Source organism: Vulpes vulpes, chromosome 14 (assembly GCF_048418805.1).
Source record: "Vulpes vulpes isolate BD-2025 chromosome 14, VulVul3, whole genome shotgun sequence".
Taxonomy (NCBI): Eukaryota; Metazoa; Chordata; class Mammalia; order Carnivora; family Canidae; genus Vulpes; species Vulpes vulpes.
Genome location: NC_132793.1, coordinates 32,232,246 through 32,249,565, shown reverse-complemented (window position 1 = coordinate 32,249,565; position 17,320 = coordinate 32,232,246).

The window sequence follows — 17,320 nt, the reverse complement described above, 5'->3', positions numbered from 1 at the left end:
TTGCTTTCATCAGAGGCAGGCAAGACACAAGGACAATTTTGGTTTGCAAATATTCCATGGTTTTGGAATATAGGAGTCATTAGAGATTTTTGCCCAATTACCCACATCTACAACACTACAAAAATTAAGGAATCATGCAGGGAACAGGAAGAGAACCTTACCCATCAGAGAAATATCCGTGTTCAGTATACTCAACTGTAAGACAAGAAAGTGGACCAACATACTCTATAAATATTTCCAGCAAAAAATGTCAAAATAGAAAGAGTATTCCACATAAGTCAGTCAGAAGATGTCATTCCTGTAGTAGCAAGGATTAGAAGTCAATATAGATCATATGTTTATAGAACACCTATGTTCTAGGCAGGTAGGAATTGTTTTAAAAGCTTTCCATATTTCATTTTAATTTACTCTTCAAAAAACTATAAAATGTAGGTATTTTTATTCTCATAGCAAAGAATGGGAAAGTGAGTTTTAATGAAATTAGGTAACTGCCTAAGCTCACCCACTTAATAATTGAGATATCTTGGATTTAAACTTCTCTCAAGCTCATTTTCTTTAAACCATGCCAAAATGCCTACAGATAGAGGAAAACCAGGTGGTCCAAGCATTACTGTCAGAGAGTTACAAGTTTTGGCTATGCTGATATTTTCTTTAAACATCCCTTTTCACACATCTGTGCCTTGACCCTGCTATTTCTGCTATTCAGAAACTGCACATTTCTGAATTTCTTCTATTCTACCTTCTTCTATGACATTAGAATCAACTCTTATAGAACTTTCCTTAATTGTCCAAGTAAAATTAAATATTCTTGACTGCAGGCAGGAGTCAACTTATGCCAGCTTCAGCATAAAGGAATTAGTAGTTGGAAATTAAGGGTCATCCTGACCTGTTCTCTCCATCTTCTGCCCTCTGGTGTTGTTTCTATTGGCAAAAAGGATCGTTCCTTATTATGACAATACGGAGGCCAGTGATGCCAGGCTTCCATCCTCATAATTCCAGGCTGGGAAGAATAAAAAGAGTCTCTCCCAGAAGTTTAAACCAAGTTCTCTGTCTGATTTTCATACTGCTGTGTACCTCTGAAATAATTACAAGGTGATTACAATGCTCTGATTAGCATGACATAGTTAAGTAGTAGTAGCTATTCACAATAACTATTGGGTATCCCCACCATTTTTCATACCTTTAAGATAGACCTTATATTGTAGTAATGTTTTATGTATTTGTCTCTCCTCTAACAAGTTTAATTATAATTTTACTTTGATATATAAAATAGCAATTGGAAAACATTTTTCCTCAATTTATAAGCATTTGAACTTTATTTCAGTTACCTAATATAGTCTACTCTAGATGATAAACTTAAATAATTACTCCTACTGGAAAACCCTGAGATCCCACATTTATAATAATAGTAACAGTGACTATTATTATTATAGCTAGTGTATTTAGCACTTATTATATTCCAGATACTATGCTACTATGCTAAGTGTTTTGTACATATCCTTTTTTTTTTTTTTTTTTTTTTTTTTTAGCCCTCATGATAACCTGTGAGGTAAGTATAGGCCTACCTTAGAGATATTGCAGGTTTGTTTTCAGATCACAGTAATAAAGTCAAAACTGCAATAAAGTGAGTCAAATGAATTTATTTCTTAGAGCATATAAAAGTTATGTTTAGACTATATTGCAGTCTATTAAGTATTCAGTCATGTTATGTCTAAAAAAACAACGTACATACTTTAATTTTAAAAACGACTTTAGGGGTGCCTGGGTGGCTCAGCTGGTTAAGCGTCAGACTCTTGATCTCAGCTCAGGTCTTGATCTCAGGATGGTAAGTTCAAGCTCCATGTGGCCTCTACACTGGGTGTGGAGCCTACTTAAAAATAAATAAATAAATAAATAAATAAATAAATAAATAAATAAATAATAAATGCTTTTTTGCTAAAAAATGCTAACCATCATCTGAACTGTCAGTAAGTTGTAATCATTTTGCAGGTGGATGGTCTTCCCTCCATGTTGATGGCTGCTGAATGATTAGGGTGGTAGGGGTTGGGGTGGCTATAGCAATTTCTTAAAATAAAATAACAGTGAAGTCCACAGCATCAATCCTCTCTTCCTTTCATAAATGATTTCTCTGTAGCATACAATGCTATTTATAGTAGCTACCCACAGTAGAACTTCTTTCAAAACTGGAGTCAATCCTCCCAAACTCTGCTGTTGCTTTATCAACTAAGTTTATGTAAGATTCTAAATCCTTTGTTGTCATTTCAACAACCTTCACAGCATCTTCACTGGGAATAGATTCCATTTCAGGAAATCCCTTTTCTCAACCATAAGAAGCAACTCTTCATCCATTCAAGGTATATCATGAGATTGCAGCGATTCAGCCACGTCTCCAGGCTCCATCTCTAATTCTAGTTCTCTTGCTGTTTCCACCACATCTGCAGTCACGTCCTCCACTGAAATCTTGAACCTCCCATGACCAAAATCATCCATGAGGGTTGGAATTAGCTTCTTCCAAACTCTTAATCATATTTACTTTTCCCAGGTCCATCAGAGGAATCACTGTCAATGGCAGCTATCACCTTACAGTATGTATTTCTTAAATATTAAGACTTAAAAGTCAAAACTACTCTTTCATCTATAGACTGCAGTACAGATGTTGTGGCAGCAGGCATGAAAACAATATGAATCTCATTATACATCTCCATCAGAGCTCTTGGGTGACTAGGTACATTGTCAATGAGCTGTCATATTTTGAAACAATTTTTGTTTTTTCTGAGCAGTAGGTCACAACAGTGGGCTTAAAATACTCAGTAAACCAGGCTATACTATGTTGTAAACAGATGTCCTGTCATCCAGGCTTTGTTGTTCTATTTATAGAGCACAGGGAGAGTAGATTTAGCATAATTCCCAAAGGCCCTAGGGTTTTGAGAATGGTCAATGAGCACTGGCTTCAACTTTAAGTCAACAGCTGCATTTGCCACTAACAAGAGAGTCAGCCATACTTTCAAGCTCTGAAGCCAGGAATTCTCCTCTCTAACTATGAAAGTCCTAGATGGCATCTTCTTCCAATATAAGGCTGTTTAGTCTACATTGAAAATATGTTATTTAGAATAGCCACCTTCATTAATTATCTTATCTAGATCTGGAGAACTTGCTGCAGCACTTGCTAGTTTACCTTCCACTTCTATGCTATGGAGGAGGCTACTTTCCATAAACCATATGAATCAACCTCTGCTAGCTTCACACTTTTCTTGTAGCTTCCTCACCTCCCTTAAAGAATTGAAGAGAGTCAGGGCTTTGCTGTGATTCAGCTTTGGCTTAAGGGAACATTACGTCTGGTTTGATTTTTATCCACACCACTAAAACTTTCTTATCAGAAATAAGGTTGGTTTTGCTTTCTTATCATCCATGTGTTCACTGGAGTAGCACTTTTAATTTCCCTCAAGAACTTTACCTTTGCAGTCACAACTTGGTTGCTTGGTGCAAGAGGCCCATCTTTCAGTTTTTGACATGCCTTCCGCACTAAGTGCAATCATTTCTAGTTGTTGATTTATTTTTCTTAAGATTTTATTTATTTATTTGAGAGACAGACTGAGAATACAGACAAGCAGGGGAAGCACCAGAGGGAGAGCAAGAAGCAGACTCAACTCCCCACTGAGAAGGGAGCCCTATGCAGGGCTTGATCCCAGGCCCCAAGACCTGAGCCCAAGGCAGAGACTTAACTGACTGAACCACCCAGGCTCCCCACTAGTTGTTGATTTAAAATGAGAGACATGTAATTCTTTTCACTTGAGCACCTAGAGGCCATTGTAGGGTTGTTAATTGGCCCAATTTCAATACTATTATGTTTCAGGGAATAGCAAGGCCTAAGAACAGGGAGAGAGATGGGGGAACAGCTGGCTAGTAGGGCAGTCAGAGCACACATTTGTTAAGTTTGCCCTCTTATATGGGCATAGTTCGTGGTGCTCCAAAACAATTATACTAGTAACATCAAAGATCACTGATCACCTTAGCAAATATAATACTGAAAAGGGTGAAAATATTGTGAGAATTGCCAAAATGTGACACAAAGACACAAAGTGAGTAAATACTATTGGGAAAATGGTGCCAACAGACTCAACCCAGCGCTGCAACAAATCTTCAATTTGTAAAAAAAAATGCAGTTTTTAAAAGCACAATAAAGTGAAGTGCAATAACATGAAGTATGCCTGTATTATCATTATCTCCAAAATACAGATGGATAATAGACTTTAAAAGTTCAACCCAAGGTCATTGTGCCTATATGAGGTGGAGTCAGAGTTTAACTTAAGTCTGAACCCAGGGAGCCTTTCTGTTAACTAGTATATGATAGTGCCTTAACTAGTATGTAAACTTCATCTGCCCCATTCCTTTGATATTGTCATAAATCAAATCTAAATGGTTCCTTATTCTCAAAGATCTCCAAATAGCCCATAGGTATCATGCTCTTAATTTCACAATGTCAACAGAGTTAACTTCTTTGACTTGTGAATGGAGATGCTGAGGTTTTCAGCAATAAAGAATTTAATGTTGCCCTGATCAGACTTCATTTGAACAAAATCTCATTTTTCTGCCTCCCATTCCTGTCTTCACTGGAACATTAAACATACAATATTTATGTATGTATATACTTAATGGACACATTATACATATGATGCTATGGAGAGCAAAATAACAATGGGGTACAAGTGAATTTAATATATGAACTCTGAAAAAGTTTTGACTTCCAGGCCATCTATAAAGTGTTTCCTACTGTGAAACCTCACTCCTTTAGAAAACCAAATGCTAGTAATGGAAAAAATGATTCAATTAAAATAGGAACATTGTACAGGCGAAAATAAATCTGGGATCAATAGCTTGAGGTTTTCCTACAGTAATTTCAAAGATCCCTGGTAATTACTGAGTGTTTCAGCAGCAACAGAAGTTAGGTAAACAAAGGACAGAAGTGTACCTTACTCTCAAAATAATCTGAACAATTATGACTCAGAAAAGAGTCATACTGCAGACTTTAAGAAATCAGCACAATGTGCTCTTGTGGCTGAGAAGGCTACAGAACACTGATCATCATCAGAAAGAGTATTGGGAACAGAGCAGAAAATTTAATCCATCTCATCCATGGAAACATGGTTTACCCACACCTGGAGTCATGAGTATCATTTGGTCATTATAGGTCAAGAAAACCAAGAACTGGCATGGAGACAACCAGAGAAGAGCTATTAAATGGGACAAGGAACTTCTTTATGAGAACAGACTAAGAAATAGTATTATTCAGTTTGGAAAGACAAAGACTTTAAGAGAATATACCAGAGTCTCAAAGTGTAATGTGTTTGGCTAGCAAGAATACAGAGTTTACCCTCAACATTTTAAAAAGTCAAATTGGAGAGTATTGGAGATAAATTCTGTGATTCATAAACATATCAGGTTTATTACCTCAGAAGATGCTAAAGGTCACAAAAAAGAAGTAATTTCAAAAGATTGCATCATTGATAATGCCACAAAGTTAGTTAGAGAGCCAGAAAATAATTTGCAGATGGTATAGGATAGGTTACTACATGGACCAGAAATTGTTAGCCCATGTTTTTAGTTCTAGTATTGAAATCAAAAGTAACCATGAAACCACTTCTGTTAGACATTCTTTCTTACTATTGATTAAACAAAAAACTAAACTCTTAGGTTAGAAAACTAAGTCACTAAAATTAGTAAACCCTAAGACTCTATCAGGGACCCTCTGAGGACCTTAAGTCCTTCTACCATATCAGTAAGATCTGTCTCTAACTAAACTCATCTCTGGATTTTCCCTTTCTGTCACTCAGAATTGTATGGATGAAGCCCAAATCTCCATTGTGGCACAGAAGGCATACTAAAAGGCCATCTGACAATCTATGTTGGAAACAGACTGTAATTCCCAATGATGTCTTCTCATCTCTGTGCCTGTTCTCTTTATTCCACTGCTCATCTCTTGTTGAAAGTACAAGAACTATAGAAGGCTATTCAGAGTCCTTTCACAGTATTGCTACAGTTACACCAAAAGATAAGTTATAAAAAAGGCCAAGTACCTCACATTCTTGATGGACCACTTATCCAAGTGTTATTATGCCTTGAACTTGTGGGGTAGTGCTTCTTTTCATGGCCCAATCAGTAATAGGATGGAGAATGTTAATGGCAGATCCAATGATGTATTCATATTTGTCTTCCTCTGTCAACTGAAATGCTACTGTGCCAATAGACATTTAATTAATTGACTCAAGAAAGGTCAGAAATGAAGCTAGCCAGAAGATGGGAAGGGAAAGGTATCATAGAAAAGCTGTGATCAAGGAACAGTCATGGATAGAAGGAAGAAGATGAGAATGTAGTCATCTAGGACCATTAATATTTTAGCTCTACATGCTATTTTATTATAATTGAGTCTCCAAGTCTTTTGAAAATCACCTCATGGCAATTTAAGAAAATAATGAAGCAACCATTTAGTTCCAAACATTCCTCAACAAAACAAACTCCAGGTTTCAGGGCTGTGTGTTAGCTACTACTATTAAATAGAAGGAAAAAGTTTGCTATAAGAGAAATCATGTATTTGGCTAATGTCTACATGTTCTCTTCAGTATACTGTGATTAAAATGACATCTCCAGAGGTAGACTTGTTTGTTTGTAAAACTGTTGCTTTAATATGGTCATTACTTTTAAAGTTTCCAGGGAAAAAGCCCAAAGGGCGCTTTTCCCCTTAAATATAGTGTGTTTCATTCTTTTAAACATTTATTACTACTAACCCTGGAATCTGGCTTCGCTATTATTTGGGTGATGGTTGGCTGTTTCCCAAGAAGGCAGTTTGAGGACTCCAGGACACCAAGTACCCAAAATGGTTCTACTGGGTAATTCAGTAAGTGCCAGGCATTCTCCCTAAAGACTATTAAACATGAACCTTGCATTCTAACATAAATGGACAGAAGCTATTTTAATAGCAGACTTTTAATAGTGAAAATTGCAGCCACACAAATGGAAGAGACTGACAATCCAATAACCAATTACATTTAGTTTTGAAACAAGTTATATATTCATTTCAAGTAAATTGGCCTTTCTGATTATGATTGCTTGGGAATTGGGGCCATAGAGGAGTAGAAAGTAAAAGATCTCAGGAGAATTCCAGGCAATGAAATCAGATTCCAATCCACTAATTGTGCAGTTAGGGAAAAGGAGCACAAATGCAGTAACATTCCATTCCCAGATATTTCAATCTTTATGTGAGGGGATGCACAGCCATTATTTCCAATGTTTTTGCCCACCAAATCACCAAAAAAGCTTTCTGTTAAGAAATAATACTGGTTGATTAGACTTCACTGCTTTTCTATTTGTCAATCTACTCTACAAAGGTATGATGCTAGTAAAGAGTGACAGGCCCACCCAAAGAAAGCCAAGACAGCCATGTTGTCTTAATGAAGTTCTGGGACCTTGAAATATCTCATCTGGAAAATTTAGAACTTACTATAAAACTTCTGCCATAGTTTCCTTAAGACTCTTGCTTAAATTATCCCAAACTTCAAGTTAAAATTAAAAAATTTTAAACCTAATTCATAAGGCATGTACCTTACTTTCATTTCTATATCAGTTTAAGGTACCAGATAAGATCTATCTTTACAGCAATTCACTTTTTTTTTTTTTTTTTAATGATAGTCACAGAGAGAGAGAGAGAGGCAGAGACATAGGCAGAGGGAGAAGCAGGCTCCATGCACCGGGAGCCCGACGTGGGATTCGATCCCGGGCCTCCAGGATCACGCCCTGGGCCAAAGGCAGGCGCTAAACCGCTGCGCCACCCAGGGATCCCCCTGTCTTTACAGCAATTCAAAAGGGCAAACAGTAGTCATAATTTTATGAATAATGAATATGAATTAACTAAGGGTCAGAGACATTAAATAATTTGTTCAATGTCACACAGCTAATTAGGCGCAGGTCTGGGATTTGATTCCATAGTTCAACACTGGAAGGAGAATCACTGCTTCTTATTAGTAAATACCTTAGTATAAGGTACAGTTGACCCTTGAACAACATAGATGTTTGGGTTACCAACCCTTCATGTAGTCAAAAAACCATGTAAAACTTTGACTTTCCCCAAATTTAACTACTAATAGTCCACTGTTGACCAAAAGCTTTACCTATAACAAACAACTAGCACATATTTTGTATGTTATAGGTATTATCTACTGTATTATTATAATAGAGTAAGCTAGAGAAAAGAAATGTTATTAACAAAACATAAGAGAGAGAAAATACATTTATAGTAACTCTGTACCGTATCTATCGAAAAAAACCCACGTATTCTAAGTTCAAACTTGTGTTGTTCAAGGGTCAACTGTATATTCTCAACATTTTAGGGTTCCTTTTGAAAAGTAATGTCCCATCCAAAGTCAATCACATTTGAGTGTCCGTGACAATAATTAACAATATTTCAAATTTTTTTCAGATGCTTATTGAGTGCCTGATACATTTAAGGCACTGTTCTGCATACTGAACTGAGTGCTATGTAGTGCTCTGGACTATAGAACTCAAAGGGACTATAAAAATGATCAAACCAAAACATCACATTTTTATATTAGAATCTTTACAACTCAAGACATTAAATTGCTGCCTTGTAGTCACAAAGCCAGTTAGTTGTAAAATTGAGACTAGAATTTAGATTCCTAAAATCCAGAACCATGCTTCTTCCATGATAAAATCTGAGAGGTACAAGATAAGTCTTTGCCCTGAAGAAACTTGTAGTCTAACTGGGAGGACACAATGCAAAACCATCAAATGATAAATAATGGCACAAAATTCAAATTCCAACAAAGATAGCAAAGCAAGTTGCCATGAGAATACATTATGACCAAACGAGGGTTACAATTCAGGGGTAAGAGTTTAGAGTAGTCTGCAAAGTCATCCTCGAGAAGATAAACTTGGCCATGTGGAAAGTCACTGATGGAAGATAGATGGGGAATCACTTGAGTGGTGGGAATTAAAGTATGTATAACTAAAGGAGATTAAGATACAAGGGATAAAATGGGGATCCAATTAGGGCTCCCAAAAGCCTCTTATCCTTGATAATAGCATGTATCACTGTGATTTTTCTTACTAGAAGTATCATCCTTCAATGAAGTTTAAATCATTGCAATATCTAGTACATGCCTAAAGTTCTACAATATCTCAGGTGACTGACTGAATGAAGCAAGCTGTAATTAGAATTACAGATTAAATAACACGAGAAAAGAGAAGAATAGTCCCTGTGGGATTAAAACAAATAACAACACAAAGGACTTCACTCATTCTCCACTCATACCCAAAGTTATCAACAGTCCCAAAAAGGCAGAGCTAGAGCCTGCTATCAGCACATTACTATTTACAGCCTACTTCTCAGCCCCCTGACATCGTCTAGTGATGGTAAATTGCTTCAGATTGTGGTGGGCATTCACCAGCTAAAAGATTCACCTTTCCATTCTGGGGTAGGGAAGAGGTGTTTAAGAGAAAAGAGGAAAAAAGAGAGAGAGAAAAAAGAGGAAACAGTTTGAGGATGTGCGTTAATGAGCAATTTTTCAAACACCCATACACACTTTGTGATAAAATGCTTCTAAACGAGGGTTATTTCCTGTATAGACAATGTAGCTTTTCTTAGGTCCATACCAATTGCTGCCTGGCTGAATATCTAAACCAATCTGAGGCTATGTCCCTCTGCAGGTGAGGGACAAGCTGAACACTAGTCAGTGCATGATTAACCATTTGGAGGTGTTATGCCAAGGCCACAGCACTACTAGTCTAGTTCTTTCTCCATTCTCAATGCACATGCAGTTCATTCAGAGGTACTTAATCAAAGCTATGCTGAAAGGCAGACTTGGTGCTGAGCTATGCTGAGAAGTTTCATATTAAACGATTACTTTACATGGAAAGACCAAAATAACCACTGTCCTTTCAACAGGAATATGGGATTTGATAGAATTCTTCAGTTCAAACGCTGAGGGTTTAAGAAATCTTCATGTTATGCTAGCGAAAGTGGGGTGGGACAAAGACAGCCTCTCTGAGACTTTAGTTTAGTAGATATTAGGGGAAGTAATGTCTAGTTATTTCACCTGCGTGGGGACACTTATTCAGATGGGGGACCAGACAAAGTGCCTAACAAATCCTAGTACCTCTAGGTACTAGGGTACCTAGTACCCTACTAGGAATTACTGACCTGTAATTCTGGGGCTGACCTGTAGTCCAGCAGTGATATGGAATGTGTTTCCAAATATTTCTCAGTGGATATGGGATATACATCAGTAAGTTAGCGGATCAGAGAGCAAACTGGCTACAAATGTTGAATAAGTCAAGGTGATCACAAAGTGGAGAATGGACCAATCAAAGGTAGTGGGAATAATTGTGCATGACGATAATTGTGGCATATTTCCTATAAGTAAGTTTATGGACTCCAGATAGATGAAGCAGGCCAAAACAGCAACCCCCAAATCTGGCAAGATCCAGCAATACCCTGGAAGCTTGGGAGCATCTGCTGAAAACTTTATGAAATTGTTTCCTCAATGAAAAAACATGCATGGGAAGGAATAATTTAGGAGGGTAGTGGCTTCCATGCACAGATAAAAACTTCTGGCGTTTTTTTCTCTAGCAGTGGCCAAGGATTTGTGTTATATAGATAGAGTTTCCCTAGAGAAATGCTCATCAGCCCCTTGAGAGCTCTATAGTAGAGCCAGCCAGCACTATATGAAAACTGCAGAGCACTCAGTACACTGAGGATATAGACCTGCCCTGCCTTACTGGCTGCTAGTTTTCTGCTCCAGGAACTTCCTCTTTCTACTATCCCCCAATTCAATTTGCAAAGAAATTGCCTATATATTCAAACTGAATACAGTCACTAACCTCTAACTCAATAAACAAATTGCCTCTTCAGCTGCAGAAACCCTCTCTCCTCTTCCATATTCTCAGAAGGCAAAGGGATTATAAAAACAATAAAACTTTTTGTCTCCTCTTTTCAAAATCATTTAACCTGAGTACCCGCTGAAGGTATCTACTGAGTCAGTACACGGTCTGTGAGGATGCCCTGGTGTCCTTCTTAAGATGCTGGATTTTGTACACAGGGAAGAGTCATGTCCCTAAGGCATATAAGTAGTCCACAGGCAAGGAATTGAATGAGGACGCTCATTAGAATAAATTCTTGTAAACAAACTGTGGGTTGCTGAAGAGGAGGTGGGTGGGGGAATGAGGTAACTGGGTGATGGGTATTAAGGAGGGCACATGATATGATGAACACTGGGTGTTATACACAACTGATGAATTACTGAAAACCACACCTGAAACTAATGATGTACTACTATATGTTGACTAATTGAATTTAAATTTAAAAATTGTTTAAAAAGAATAAGTTCTTGTATATATCATTATTATACCTTAGCTATAATTATCTGGCATGATACGCATTCATTGCGACCACCAGAGGGGCCTCATACCACCTTCATGCATGGAGCAAAATCCCATAAAGATTTTTTAAATCACCAAGAAAAAAACTGCATCAGAAAAGTTTTCATCAGGTAACACTGGTATCCAAGAAATTACTTAAAAGGCTTTCTTTTTAAAAATTCTAAACCCAAAGCAGAGAACCATTTATCCCTAGTAATTTTTCACAGGTTTTGACTGTTAGGAGTAGTTCCTGGGCATCTACTAAATTTCCAGGTTCATAATAGCCTTAAGAGTCAGGTAACAAATGCACTGTTTTTTGTTTTTTGTTTGGGGGGGAGGAATATATCTTTCTATAATGCTTTCCTTTTTTAAAACCTTTATTAAAAATGATTTAAAATTTATAGAAAAACTGCAAAAACAGTACCAAGAATTTCCATATATAGTTTCCTAAAACACAGCATTATTAATATTTTGCTACAGTTGTTTTATAATTCTCTCAACACACACACATATACACACGAACACAGATTTTTTTTTTCTGAACCATTTGACAGTGAGTTGCAGACGTCATACATCTTTACCCATAAACACTTCAGTGTTCCTAAGAACAAAGACATGGTCTTACATAACCACTGTGTAATTATTAAAATTAGGACATTAACAGTGATATAATATTATATAATTCACAATCCATATTCAAATTTCACCAACTAACATATTAATGTCCGTTTTCACAATCGCCATTCCCCTGCTGCCCCCCAATACAGAATCAGTTCAGAATTACTTATGGCATTTAGTTGTCACTTCATTTGAATCTCCTTTAAGACACTAAATAGAGTTCTTCAGGCTTTGTCTACGTGATATCAACATCTTGGATGAGTGGATGACTGTCATCTTATAGCTTATCTCTTAGTTTGAATTGATCAGATATTTCCTAGGATTACATCAGTTTATGAAAATTTGGCAAGAATACTATACACGATATGTTCTTCTCGTTAGATCCCATCAAGACATAGCTAATGTTAGTCTGTTTCATTGCTAATGATGTCAATTTTGGTAACTTAGTTACCATAGTGTCTACTAGGTTTTGCCACTGAAGAGTTACTATGCTTCCTTTTGTAATTAATATGTAAACTCTGGGGAAATAATTTGAGACTATGTAAATGTCCTCTTTCTCACCAAACTTTGACGTTTTAAGCATCCACTGATGAATCTCATGAAATAGTGATTGTCAAACTCCTTCATTCTGAATAAGGAAAAGTTCTTCCTCACACACACACACACACACACACACACACACACACACACAAAATACCAACTAGCAAATTCACTTTTTAAATGTTAGGGTTGACAAACTATCCTGTATAGTCTCTAATAGTTAACCTGTTAGAGCAGGATTTTCTGGCTGGTCACTGCAATTTGTCTAGAATCATAACTGGGCCTTTTGTTGAAGATTTTCCAAGGTATAGCAGATTTCTTTTTTTATTATTATTATTTTTAAAGGTTTTATTTAGTTATTTGATGGGGGGGCGGGAAGAGCCAGAGAGCACAAGTAGGAGGAACAGCAGAAGGAGAGGGAGAAGCAGGGTCCCCGCTGAGCAGGGAGCCAGCCATAGGGATCAATCCCAGAACACTGACCGGACCTGAAGGCAGACACTTAATCAACTGAGCCACCCAGGCACCCCTAGCAGATTTCTTATGTATAGCAGTGTTAAGCTGTAATGGGGATATCAATATATTTATCTATTTATGTAACTGTTAATGCAGCATATGTTATATGCTTAGCATTCTATTTAAATGGTTTACAAATAGTAGCCTTTTTTTTTGAGTAGGCCCATGTCCAAATTGGGGCTCAAACTAAAGACCCCGAAATCAAGAGTCACAACTGAGCCAGCCAGGCACCCCTACGAAGAGTAGCCATTTTAAGAATTATTATTATAACCTAATAAGGTACTATTATCATTCCCATCTTACAGATGAGAAAATGGAGGCAGTGGACTTGAGTAATATGTTCAAGTTCAAGGAGCTTATACAAGATCACTGCACTGAACCAAAGCAGTACCAGAAATGTGTACTCTTAAACATTTATAATGTGCTACCCCGACACAGGTACACAAATTCTATTTTCTCTAAGATGCTTTAACTTTATATCAGTTTAAAGAAACTACCTATTTTCAACAGCAAACAAGCGGCTTGGCATTTTTTAAACTAAATGATATGCCAAATGACATTATTACTAATGTCCCCCCAAAAGGAAAAGGTCATAAAGACAGAGTTAACCTAGAATATTCAGTATCCGGTTAAGTAGAAGACTTAAGGATTAATGATGGAGCCAGGTCAAGAAGGTAGAAGCAAATCTATCCTGGAGAGTTGGGGAACTTCCATGTGGTCTTGGAGCACCTGCCTTGATCCCTCCAGAAGTAGAGGGATATTCTGAGTCTCTGGGGGAGTTCATTAGTATGCTGAGGCCTTGGGAGGAGACAATGCCAATTTGAGCAACTTGTCTTGAGAGACAGAAATGTTTCTGAGGATAGTAAGAGCACATAGTGCAGAGGAGATGGCAATGGGTGGGGTGAGGCTTGGGACATGAAGAATGTCAGCAAGAGTACGTGTGCTGTCTGGATCACTGGTAACCTGTTCCTTAGTCTTGTCAGCCACAAGTAACTGCCAGAGGCAGTTGAGATTCCAACAATTTTGCTAATAGGGACTCAGGGAGAAATTAGATCTCCCCTAACCTATAGGAAAGGATGCACATGTATATCCTCCCATTGCCTTTTTTCTAGCAGCTGTTGGAAAAGCTATCAGAACCACATTGGACAGCATATATTCATTCTGAACTAATGGTTTAAAATGCTGCAGGTCACAGGTTTGCAAAATGTGCTCAGTGATCTCACTGGGCATTGTGATTTTGGAGGCTTGGGAGAGTAAGAAACCATCCCCACTCTGACCTCTTCATCTTAACATTTAATTGCTTTATATTCTGGGCTTCTCTAGAGACTTTTCTCTGAAAAAAAAGGGAGAGAGGAGGGAAGAGAGGTTCAGTGGGACTTTAAATAAAGTATTATTAAGCAACTAAAATATCACCACGATGATTTGCATTAATACCTATTTAAGAAAGAGTAATGCACACAGAAGAAATTGAGAACATTTTCTGTTCCAGTTACTAGTGGACTCTCAAGGTAAAAGATGACAGATAAATGGAAAACTGCCTCTAGGCTTCCATCTTATGCAGCCAACTCTCCAAGATGTAAATATTTGGTGTAGTAGATATAGTAATGTTCACCGAATTCTCCATATGCTCCCTGATATTCTTCAGCCCCCTTATAGTTGAGAAGAGTCATGTGACCAGGTCTCAGCATGGTCTGTGGATATAAGAGAGCTGTATCTCTTCTGGGCCAAAGTATAGAAGACCTAGTATGAATTCTGTGTTTTCTTACTATGTCTTCACAATCATGGAGGCCTGTGTTGTGATAATAGAACCCAAACGGAAGCAGCCTGTGCCATTCAATCACTAGATAGAGGAGAGGTGCCTTGGAACAATAAAAATTTCTTCCATTAGGCTGATGACATGCAGATTTTGTTACTGCAACCCCGTCTATCCTATCCTAAGTAATACAACTGAAAAAATACATTGATTTGGAGCAGAGAAAAGCATTCCATTTATATATTAGCATACACAGATGCCTCAAGTAGTAGTTCTCAGCCAAGGGCTATATTTTTCTCCCCCTACTTCCCAAAGGATATTTGGCAATTTCTAGAGACATCTTTGGTTGACACAACTAGGGATAAGGGAGTTGGGCTACCATTGTCTAGTGGGTAGAGGGAAGGAATGCCACCAGATATTCTACAATATATAAGACAGCATCCAGGGGATCCCTGGGTGGCTCAGTGGTTTAGCACCTGCCTTCAGCCCAGGGTGTGATCCTGAAGACCTGGGATCGAGTCCCACGTTGGGCTCCCTGCATGGAGCCTGCTTCTCCCTCTGCCTCTCTCTGTGTCTCTCATGAATAAATGAATAAAATCTTAAAAAAAAAAAAAATAAAAGACAGCATCCATAACAGAGAATTATCTGTCCCCAAATGTCAACATTGCCAAAGTTGAGAACATCTAGCCTAACAAGCTATCTATCATTTTCATTTTATGCAAGAAACTATTTACTTGCTACACAAAATCCACCAAAAAAAAAAACACACTTATGCCTATTTTGTTTTAAAGGTTAGCCAAAAATTAGATATTTAATTGAATTTAAAGTTTTTTCCAATATAAAGTTTCCATTTGTTTTAAAAATTCACTATACTGACTTTTGCTCCATTTTTGTAAAACAATGAAACATAAAACAGCAATTTAAATAGATTTATATTGTATACTTAGCATATTTTCTCTTCTTTTCATAGAGTCAGAAGTTCAAGGAAGATTTATTCATCTAGTCCCCTTTTTTAAGAAAAATGTTGAAGGGTGTCTATACCAGAACTAGAAACTACATATTTCAGTTCTAATCTCACTGTTTTTTCCACTACATCACACTGTTCTCCTTCATTAAAAAAATGCTAAATAGAGGTGTGAGGAAGGTAAACAGCTGTTCCAGCCATAGGTAGGGTTGGAAGGGTGGTGGAGCATCGTGTTCAAGGACGATGCATAGTTTCCAGGTGAGAGTGTTTGGTTTCGACGGGAAGGGCAGAATAGAAAAGGCAGAAAGAAAGACTCCATGATGAGCTCACCGACACAGCATGTCCCCATTCAACCACTGCTCCACAGACCCATTTGGCCACGTCTGTCTGCATCATCTTCTCCCAGGTATGCATACAAGTGTGTAAGGCAGAAGTGAACCACAGCTTGGCAAGAGCTGTGAGAAATTTCACAAAGTAATTGAATGAAAGCTGGATTCACCCCTGGAATATCAAATGTCAGATCTGGCTCTAGCTAATTAACCATGTGCCCTGGGTCAAGGCACCATTGGCCTAAATTTTCTCACCTTGACATGGTAATAATCCTAAGGGTGATATAAACAACTACATTATCAATAATAAATAACAGCTACTATTGTTAAGGGCATCCTATAGGCCAGGATCTGTACCAAATGCATTTCATTACATTCTAAAGACCAACCTGGGCTTTATTTAGCCCCTTTACAGATGAAGAAACTGACACTCGAGAAATGAAGCAACGTGATGAACACAATTAATAACCAGGACTCAAACCAAAATCTTTTTCACTACGCAGCCAACATCCTTAATGATTATACTAGCTGCCCCTGGCTCCCAGTTCTCCAAACCTGCATCTCTAGAATACCTCCCTAAATGATTTGAGTTTCTGTGAATGATTTGTGGGGTCTCAAACAACTGGAAGCATAAGCCAGGGTTCTTCAGCTGGGATTAATGAGCTCAGACATTTTTATTATTCATCCATAAACTCCAAAGGTGAAACAGGTTGTTCAAAAGCCTCACTAGGTTTGGTTCTCAAACTGTCTAACAAACAACATGCAAATAAGATATTTAGAAGCCAGAAGCCCACAAGATCCAAACCTATATTGGAGTTTCACGGAATATCCCATGAGCTGGAAATATAGAGGGTAACTGAATTACCAAAAATAAGTCTATTAGATGAACTGTTTGCAGGCATAGCAAATAGGTTTATTTTCTGTTATGCTATATGTGTGCATTCTACTGTACCTTTAAAAATGAAGAAAGTGATGGATCAGCATGAAAATAAAGCAGACATCTCCCAGATATCCTCTAACTTTGCCAGATAGCAGGAGTCACATTTAAAAAGGATGTCCAGGGCAGCCCGGTGGCTCAGCAGTTTAGCATCGCCTTCAGCCCAGGGCCTGATCCTGGGAACCCGGGATCAAGTCCCACTTCGGGCTCCCTGCATATGCAGCCTGCTTCTCCCTCTG